This window comes from Myotis brandtii, unplaced genomic scaffold (assembly GCF_000412655.1).
Source record: "Myotis brandtii unplaced genomic scaffold, ASM41265v1 scaffold182, whole genome shotgun sequence".
In the NCBI taxonomy this organism is placed as follows: Eukaryota; Metazoa; Chordata; class Mammalia; order Chiroptera; family Vespertilionidae; genus Myotis; species Myotis brandtii.
Window position 1 is genome coordinate 3,277,055 of NW_005356751.1, and position 8,129 is coordinate 3,285,183.

At 42.3% G+C, this 8,129-nt stretch overlaps 1 pseudogene across 1 annotated transcript; it reads left to right on the plus strand.

Moving 5' to 3' along the window:
- The first annotated feature begins 2,707 nt into the window (after positions 1 to 2,707).
- On the plus strand, positions 2,708 to 3,506 carry LOC106725715 (annotated as a pseudogene). Its single transcript, XR_001361638.1, has one exon. The product of XR_001361638.1 is annotated as an elongation factor 1-alpha 1 pseudogene (transcript).
- The last annotated feature ends 4,623 nt before the right edge of the window (positions 3,507 to 8,129 follow it).

Sequence of the window (8,129 nt, forward strand, 5' to 3'; positions counted from 1 at the left end):
TGAATTTACTTTAAAAAACCAGTTCATTGTACAGTTTAGTTGACATGTACAGTATATGAATTATATCTCAACAAAGCTGTTCTTTTATTTCTTTTTAAATAGAGACCAGTCTTATAATCAATTACAGATGTTTTCAGAGGCCCCTCCAGGATTTGCTACCATGTCCCAAACCACAGCTGCAACTCCCAGTTGCCTCCAGGCCTGGTGGATCTGGATGGTGTGGTTTGCAAAGGAGAAGGTGGCAAGAGGCTTGTGGAATTTCTGCAGCCCCATTCCCATGGTCTCCTCATAGGGCACCAGGGCCATTTCCACTGTGCCAGCTCTCTGCTTCCTTTCACCTGTTGGGCAAAAGAATCCTGCATGCTCTGGCCAGAAAGTGCATTTTCTCTTAGGTGGCCTGAATGCTTTTTTTAAGGTCATTTTATGGATTCAAAAGAATAAACAGAGATGTGGGAAGCTTTTGTCGAATTCCTTTTACATGGTGCTTCCAGTCTCATGGGAAGTGAGATGTGGCTCTGAATTGATCCCAAAGGGTGTCTTTGGGCAAAAGCACCAGAACAGCACAACTCCTTCAGGATGCCCTATACACTTCGCTGTCAGGACTCAGGGGGGCTTGAGGGTGAGCGAGGTGGCGGTGGTGCCAGTTCAGGACCTGGGAGAAGGTAGCATTTCTACACTACCCAGGCCCGCATGGACTGCAGCTGCACCTGCCGAGGTGGGCAGGGTGTTTCTGCTGTTTTGTTTTGGTCTGGCCTCCACCCCATCAGCCACGGACCTGTGCCTGCACTGAGACTGTGAACAGTTCAATGGTCCTACTTTTTGGTGGATAGTAGACTCACTCCCAGCCTCCCGGAGACTGGCAGTTAGACATTGGCAGCTTCCAAGTCGCTTGCGGGGAGAGCGCGGTCCTACATCCAGAACAGACTCAGGCATCCTTGGCTAGGAGGCCTCCCTGGGCTAGGGACACTGGCGGTTTGAAGGCCGGCCATGCCCCCAGATCGTGGCAGGGGTCTCCTCTGGGGCGCTGGCCAGCCTGGGCTAGGGGCCGCTGGTGGTTTGAAGGCTGGCTATGCCCGATCCAGGCGGGGGTCCCCTCATGGTGACCATTTGTCCTGCTCCCTCAGCTCCCTAGCCTGCTGTTCGGTCGTCCAACCAGTCGTTTCGGGTCGTTACAGCCCCTGGCTTTTTATATATTAGGATAATATCTAGAATTATCTGTAAATGCTTGTAAAATAAATTTTATGCAATCTATTTGAGGCCAGAATTTTTTCAAATACTTTAACTTAAACAATATATAGCAACAGATGGAACACGGAGAATCCAGCTGTCTTCTATCAAGCCGGACATCAAAGAGATTTGCAAAACTGTGAGACAGTGCCATACTTCTCATTACATTTTCTTGTTTTGGAAAATATAACTATCTTTATTAAAATATGTAGGGTGTCCAAAAAAGTGTATACATGCACTTTGAATAATTATGAAGGCAGTGTTTATTAAAACACATTTAATTATCAGAATTGAGCTATCAGCTGTTAAAGTGTGTATATATTTTGGGGGACACCCTTTATTATTTATGTTAGTATGAATTGGGGTCATTATGGTTATTTTTAATTAAAGTAGTAAATAATTATTAAAAAATTTTTAATCCTGAGTACATTAAATATAGTAGATATAGTACACATAAACAAAAAAAATCTTTGGGGTTCTTAAGAATATAAAAGAATCCTTAGGCCAATAAGTTGGACAATCTCTGTGCTAGGTGCACAATGTAGTAAAGCAGTAAGTCCTGCAGGAATGAAAAATTAGAAGAATCATTATGGGTTGGATTTGGCTTTGTTCCAGTGTTAGACATAGCAGCAGATTGATAAGATTCAGATGGGGTAAGCTGATGCAACACTGTGTGGGAAAAGGTGTGGTGGTAGGAACAGTCAGGTTAGGTTTGGAGGACTGTGAGTGTCAAGCAGTGAAGTCCCCTCAGGCTTCAAATCTCTCCTGACTTGCCTCTCTGACCCCTCTTCTACTATCACATTCTCTCTCTCTCTCTCTCTCTCTCTCTCTCTCTCCACAGCTTTTTAAGGACTGATGATTATATTGGGTCCATGTAGAATCCACACTCAACTCCCCATCTTCAGGTCCTTTATCTTAATCACATATACAAAGGCTCTTTTGTCATGTAAGGTAATGTACTCACAAGTTCTGGGGATTAAAACATGGACATCTTATAGGACCATTATTCTGTCTGCCTGTTTTAGTCTGTTCAGGCTACTATAACAAAATAGCATGGATTGGGTGGCTTATAAACAACAGAAATTCATTTCTCACAGTTCTGGAGGCTGGGAGGTCCAAGATCAGGGTGTCAGTATGGTCACGTTCTATTTAGGAACCACTTCTAGTTCATGGCTGCTCACTGTGTTCTCACTTGGTGGAAGAAGGCAAGGAAGCTTCCTCAGGCCTCTTTTATGAGGACTTTAATCTCATTCATGAAGGATCTTCCCTTAGGTCCTAATTACCTCACAAAGGCTCCATCTCCTAATACTATCACCTTGGAGGTTAGGATTCAACACATAAATTTTGGAGGTGGGGAGTGCAAACATTCAGACAATAGCAGTACCATGGGGGTATTTTTGAGCAAGAAAGTGGCACAACGACAATGATATTGAAGGGAGGAAAATCCCCCAATGATTACCCTGTATGGAACTGATCTGGCCATGAAGCTTTGAGTGAAGCTCTTCCTAGGGACAATGTGGGCTTCAATGTCAGGAATGTGTCTGTCAAAGATGTTCATTGTGGCAATGTGGCTGGTGACAGCAAAAATGACCCACCAATGGAAGCAGCTGGCTTCACAGCTCAGGTGATTATCCTGAACCACCCAGGCCAGATCAGTGCTGGATATGCACCTGTGATGGATTGTCACACAGCTCACATTGCTTGCAAATTTGCTGAGCTGAAGGAGAAGATTGATTACCGTTCTGGGAAAAAGCTGGCAGATGGCCCCAAGTTTTTGAAATCTGGTGATGCTGCCATCGTCGATATGGTTCCTGGCAAGCCCATGTGTGTTGAGAGCTTCTCTGACTACCCTCCTCTGGGCTGTTTCGCTGTTTGTGACATGAGACAGACAGTTGCTGTGGGTGTCATCAGAGCAGTGGACAAGAAGGCAGCTGGAGCTGACAAAGTCACCAAGTCTGACCAGGAAGCTCAGAAGGCTAAATGCATATTATTCCCAACACCTGCCACCCCAGTCTCAATCAGTGGTGGAAGAACGGTCTCAGAACTGTTTGTCTCAATTGGCCATTTAAGTTTAATAGTAAAAGACTGGTTAATGATTACAATGCATCGTAAAACCTTCAAAAGGAAAGGAGAATGTTTTGTGGACCATTTGGTTCTTTTGTGTGTGTGGCAGTTTTTAAGTTATTAGTTTTTAAAATCAGTACTTTTTAATGGAAACAACATGACCAAAAATCTGTCACAGAATTTTGAGACCCATTAAAATAACAAAGTTTAATGAGGAAAAAAAAAAGTTGGGGGCAGAGCTCTGCCTCTGTGTTTTCAGTGCAATACAGATGATCCATCCAGAAGAACATCTGCTGATATTCTGGCAGGCAAATCACTTTCCCATTTCCCGTCCTGCCCACATCTGCCATGTCGGTCACCAACAGGACAAGACCATAGCTACTAGAAGCAACTTCTTCTCTTCACTTCTTATCTTGGAAATGTTCCATGAAAAGACAGAACAGGGAATTACCATATTAGATATTAGAAACCAACATGGTAACAGGGCAGAGAATTTTCCCCTCTTATGGCTGACCTTTCACATGAAGCACTTTGTTAAATAATTTGGTGAGGTTTCCAAACCTTGAAGTCTGAGGCAACATTTCAATGAGTGTTGGGTCTCTACCAGTACTCAGAAGAGAGAATAAGCTTAAGAGCCTTTGGGTAATAATTTATCACGAAGGTTAAATTGTGAACGAATGCTTGAGTTAAACAAAAGAAACCCACAAGATGGATGTAACTCAAATATTTTCCAATGTAAGCTTCCTTTTGAAAGTAATTTAAATGTTTGTCTGCCTTCTCATCACATCTATGTGTGATATGTTGAGTAATTAACTAAAGAAGACAGAATGGGAATCCCTGCGGTATAAATTCCAGGAACAGCTGAAAACTCATCCAAAGGTCACTTAGAATCAGAACAAGCCCAAATTCACAAGCTAGTCTCGAACAGAATCAAGTATCCTATAAAAATAAGACAAAATGACAAGCCATTATTTCCACCCTCTCAAAATATTTCTAAAAAACAGGATGCTATTTCTTCAGTCAGGCATATAACTTACGCAGGGCATTCTTAACTACTGATGTTGACTATTACAGCATAACAGCGAACTTCGACATTTTGCAACTTGCATTGTGCAAAGTATATTATCTGTCCAATTCTCTTGGGTGTGTGCAGTTTACTATGTTTTTCCTATGCGTGTTTTCTTGGGGAAAAGATGTCATAAAGTCAGGACTGTTAAACAGAACAGGCAACATTTGCTTTAACACTTTCTCTGTTCTCTTTTGCAAGATTTTCTTCTCTAGAGGAAGCTATCACAGCGCTTCTCCCTGCAACCTCACAGGCAACCAGTGATATTGTTACCTAGAGCTCCATACTCTCCTATCTTAATCCATTGGCAATTCTCTAAATTGCATCTTTTCCTTTTGGACCCAAGATGTTGTCCAGCTAATTGTAGACAGATGTGACCTAGCGGACTAGGTTCCCTTTCAGACAATGTAACATGTTTTAGCCTACCAGATACCCCCATACTCATCTTAGTTGTTTTTATAGCTAATAATTTGGGTAGTTTTTTGAATATGTAAATAGAAGGTGAGGTGACAACCAAAAAGGGAGGGCCAGTAAAAAGCCTACATTTTGGGACCCTCGACCTCTCGTTAAGAGAATGCATGTACTGAAGCTTCAGAAAGTAGATATGAGAGTGAAGAGAGTTTCTAAAAAGAAAATTTTAATATATTAAAGAAAAACACCTACTTCAAAAGTATGCTTTTGCTTCTGGTTTGCCATTTGTGGCATCTACTTAGTGTCCATTAATTGTACTGAGGAGGTAGTTAGGGTCAGTTATGTGCCTAAATAGCTTGTGTCCTACCATGAGAATCACTGGTACTTGGCACTTATTTGGGAGTTTAAGAGGTAGAAACAATGGGCCTTGTGAGACGTGAATCTGTAGCATGCCACATTCAGATCAGCCTAGGGAAACTGCTTGTTACAATTCTTGGAATACTGTTCCCAACCTTGAGATCCAGAAATGGCAGATCAGTGCCTCAAGCTTTAACTAGGTACTGGGTTTGTTTAACAAACTCATTCTTCTCCATTGTTTCACACAGACCTACATACTCTGCAGGTGTCCCTTCTTAATACTGATTTATTTTTATTCTTTATGTACTAATTCTCTTAGATTAGTTGATATGAAATTTATATATTTATTGGGGTTAAAATTTGGGTTTTATTCCATGTGGATTTGTGGTTGGAGAGAACAGAACTGAAGTAGGAGTCGGAAGACTATATTAGTTTTGGTAATGCTATCTGCTATCTCAAAAAATTCCCAAATCTATAAAGGCTTAAGCACAATAGAAGCTTATTTCTCACTCAGGAAAAGTCCAAAGGTGTATTCTTGATTGGTGAACTGCTCTTTTCCAAGTGGTGATTCAGGGACCCATGATCCTGACATCTTTAAAATGTGGCTTCCTAGGTTGCTATGTTTATTTGTATCAAGCTGAAAGAAAAGGAAAGAGGATTGAGTGAGTTTTTAATGGGCCACACCCAAAAGGGTGCATATCATTTTGCTCACCATTCTTTTGACTAGAACCCAGTAACCTGGCCATAGCTAACCCCCTTCTCTTGGGAATCTGGGAATATTACAACCTATCTTTTCAATGGCAGTTGTCTCCAGATCTGTTGGATTTATCATATCTAAATAATATAAAAACCTAGACTAAAACAATATAGGATGGAACCTCCATGCCCCCTGAAGCAGATGATAGCTAGAATCCTTTCACGTTCTAGTGATCTTTTGTCTTCTCATTTTAAACAGGAGAGCATTGTACTGTCTTTAAAATAGATACTTCATTATAATAAAATCTTTTGTTGCTTACAAATACTTATTTTATTTTTTATTGAATTTATTGAGGTGACATTAGTTAATGCAACTATATAGGTTTCCGGCGTACAATTCTATAATACATCATCTATATATTGTATTGATGTTCACTACCCCAAGTCAAGTTTCCTTCCATCACCATTTATCCCCCCCATACTCTCCTCTTCTTCCCCTCAACCTGCTTTCCCTCTGGTAATCACCACACTATTGTCTGTGTTTATGAAGGTTTTTTTGTTTTTGTTTTTTTGGTTAATCCCTTCGCTCTTTTCACCCAGGCCACCAACTCCCTTCCCCTCTGACAGCTGTCAGTCTGTTGTCTGTTTCTATTTTGTTTATTAGCTTATTTTGTTCATTAGATTCTACATGTAGGTGAAATCATATGGTACTTGTCCTTCTCTGACTGGCTTATTTCACTTAACGTAATATTCTCCAGGTCCCTCAGTGTTGTTGAAAAGGGTAAGATTACCCTTTTATGGCTGAGTAGTATTCTATTCTGTAAATGTACCACTGATTTTTTATCTACTAATTTACTGATGGGCACTTGGGCTACTACAAAATCTTGGCTATTGTAAATAACACTGCAATAAACATAGGGTGCATATCTTCTATTGAATTAGTGTTTCAGGTTTCTTCAGCTATATCCCGAGAAGTGTAATTGCTGGGTCATAAGGCAGTTCCATTTTTAATTTTTTGAGGTAACTCCATAATGCTTTCCACAGTGGCTGTACCAATCTGCATTCCCACCAACAGTGCACAGGGTTCCCTTTTTACCATATCCTTGCCAACACTTGTCACTTGTCAATTTATTGGTGATAGCCATTCTGACAGGGGTGAGGTGATATCTCATTGTGGTTTTAATTTGCATTTCTCTGAGGATTAGTGATTTGAGCAGCTTTTCATATAACTACTAGCAATTTGTATGTCCTCTATGGAGAAGTGTCTATTCAGGTATTTTGCCCACTTTTTAACTGGATAGATGGTGTGTTTTTTTGGTGTTGAGTTTTATAAGTTCTTATAAATTTTGGATATTAACACCTTACCAGATATATCATTGGTGAATATGTTCTCCCATTCAATGGGCTGTTTTTTCATTTTGTTATGGTTTCTTTTGCTGTGCATAAACTTCTTAGTTTGATGCAGTCTCTTTTGTTTATTTTTTCCTTTTGTTTCCCTTGTCCACAGAGACATATCAGAAAAAATCTAAGCTAATAAAAGACAAAGATGCTAATTGACCATACCTTTGCTATGCCCTAAGCCACGCCCACCAGCCAATCAGAGCGACTATATGCAAATTAACCCAACCAAGATGGCGGCCGGCAGCCACTGAGCTGGAGCAAGCAGGAGGCTTGGTTGCCCCGGCAATGGAGGAAGCCAAGCTTCCCGCCTGCCCTGAGCTGGCTGTGGCCTCCGCTCATGGCAACAGATTCAATTATAGAAGACAAATAAATCCCAGATACCTGCTTCCAGCCAGCCTCCACTGGGAGCTTGGGTGGCTGGGGGTTGTGGCCAGCCTGCAAACAGCTATCAGCCCCTCACCCAGGCTGGCCACACCCTCATGCGGTGAGGGTCCCTGCTGGGGGGCTTAGCCAGCCTGCAAACTGTCATCAGCCACTCACCCAGACTGGCCAGGCACCCCAGCAGGACCGCCCCCACACCATGAATGGGGTGTGGCCAGCCTGAAAATGGCCCTCAGCCCCTCACCCAGACTGGCCAGGCATCCCAGTGGGGGCCCCCACACTGAAGGTTCTGTGGCTATCCTGCATACAGCCATCAGTCCCTCACCCAGGCTGGCCAGGCACCCCAGGGGGGACCCCCACCCTGAAGGGGCTGTGGCCAGCCTGCAAACAGCCATCAGCTCCTCACCTAGGCTGGCCAGGCACTCCTATATAATAAAAGGGTAATATGCAAATTGACCCTAACAGCAGAAAGACTTGGAATGACTGGTCACTATGACACACACTGACCCCCAGGGGGCAGATGCTC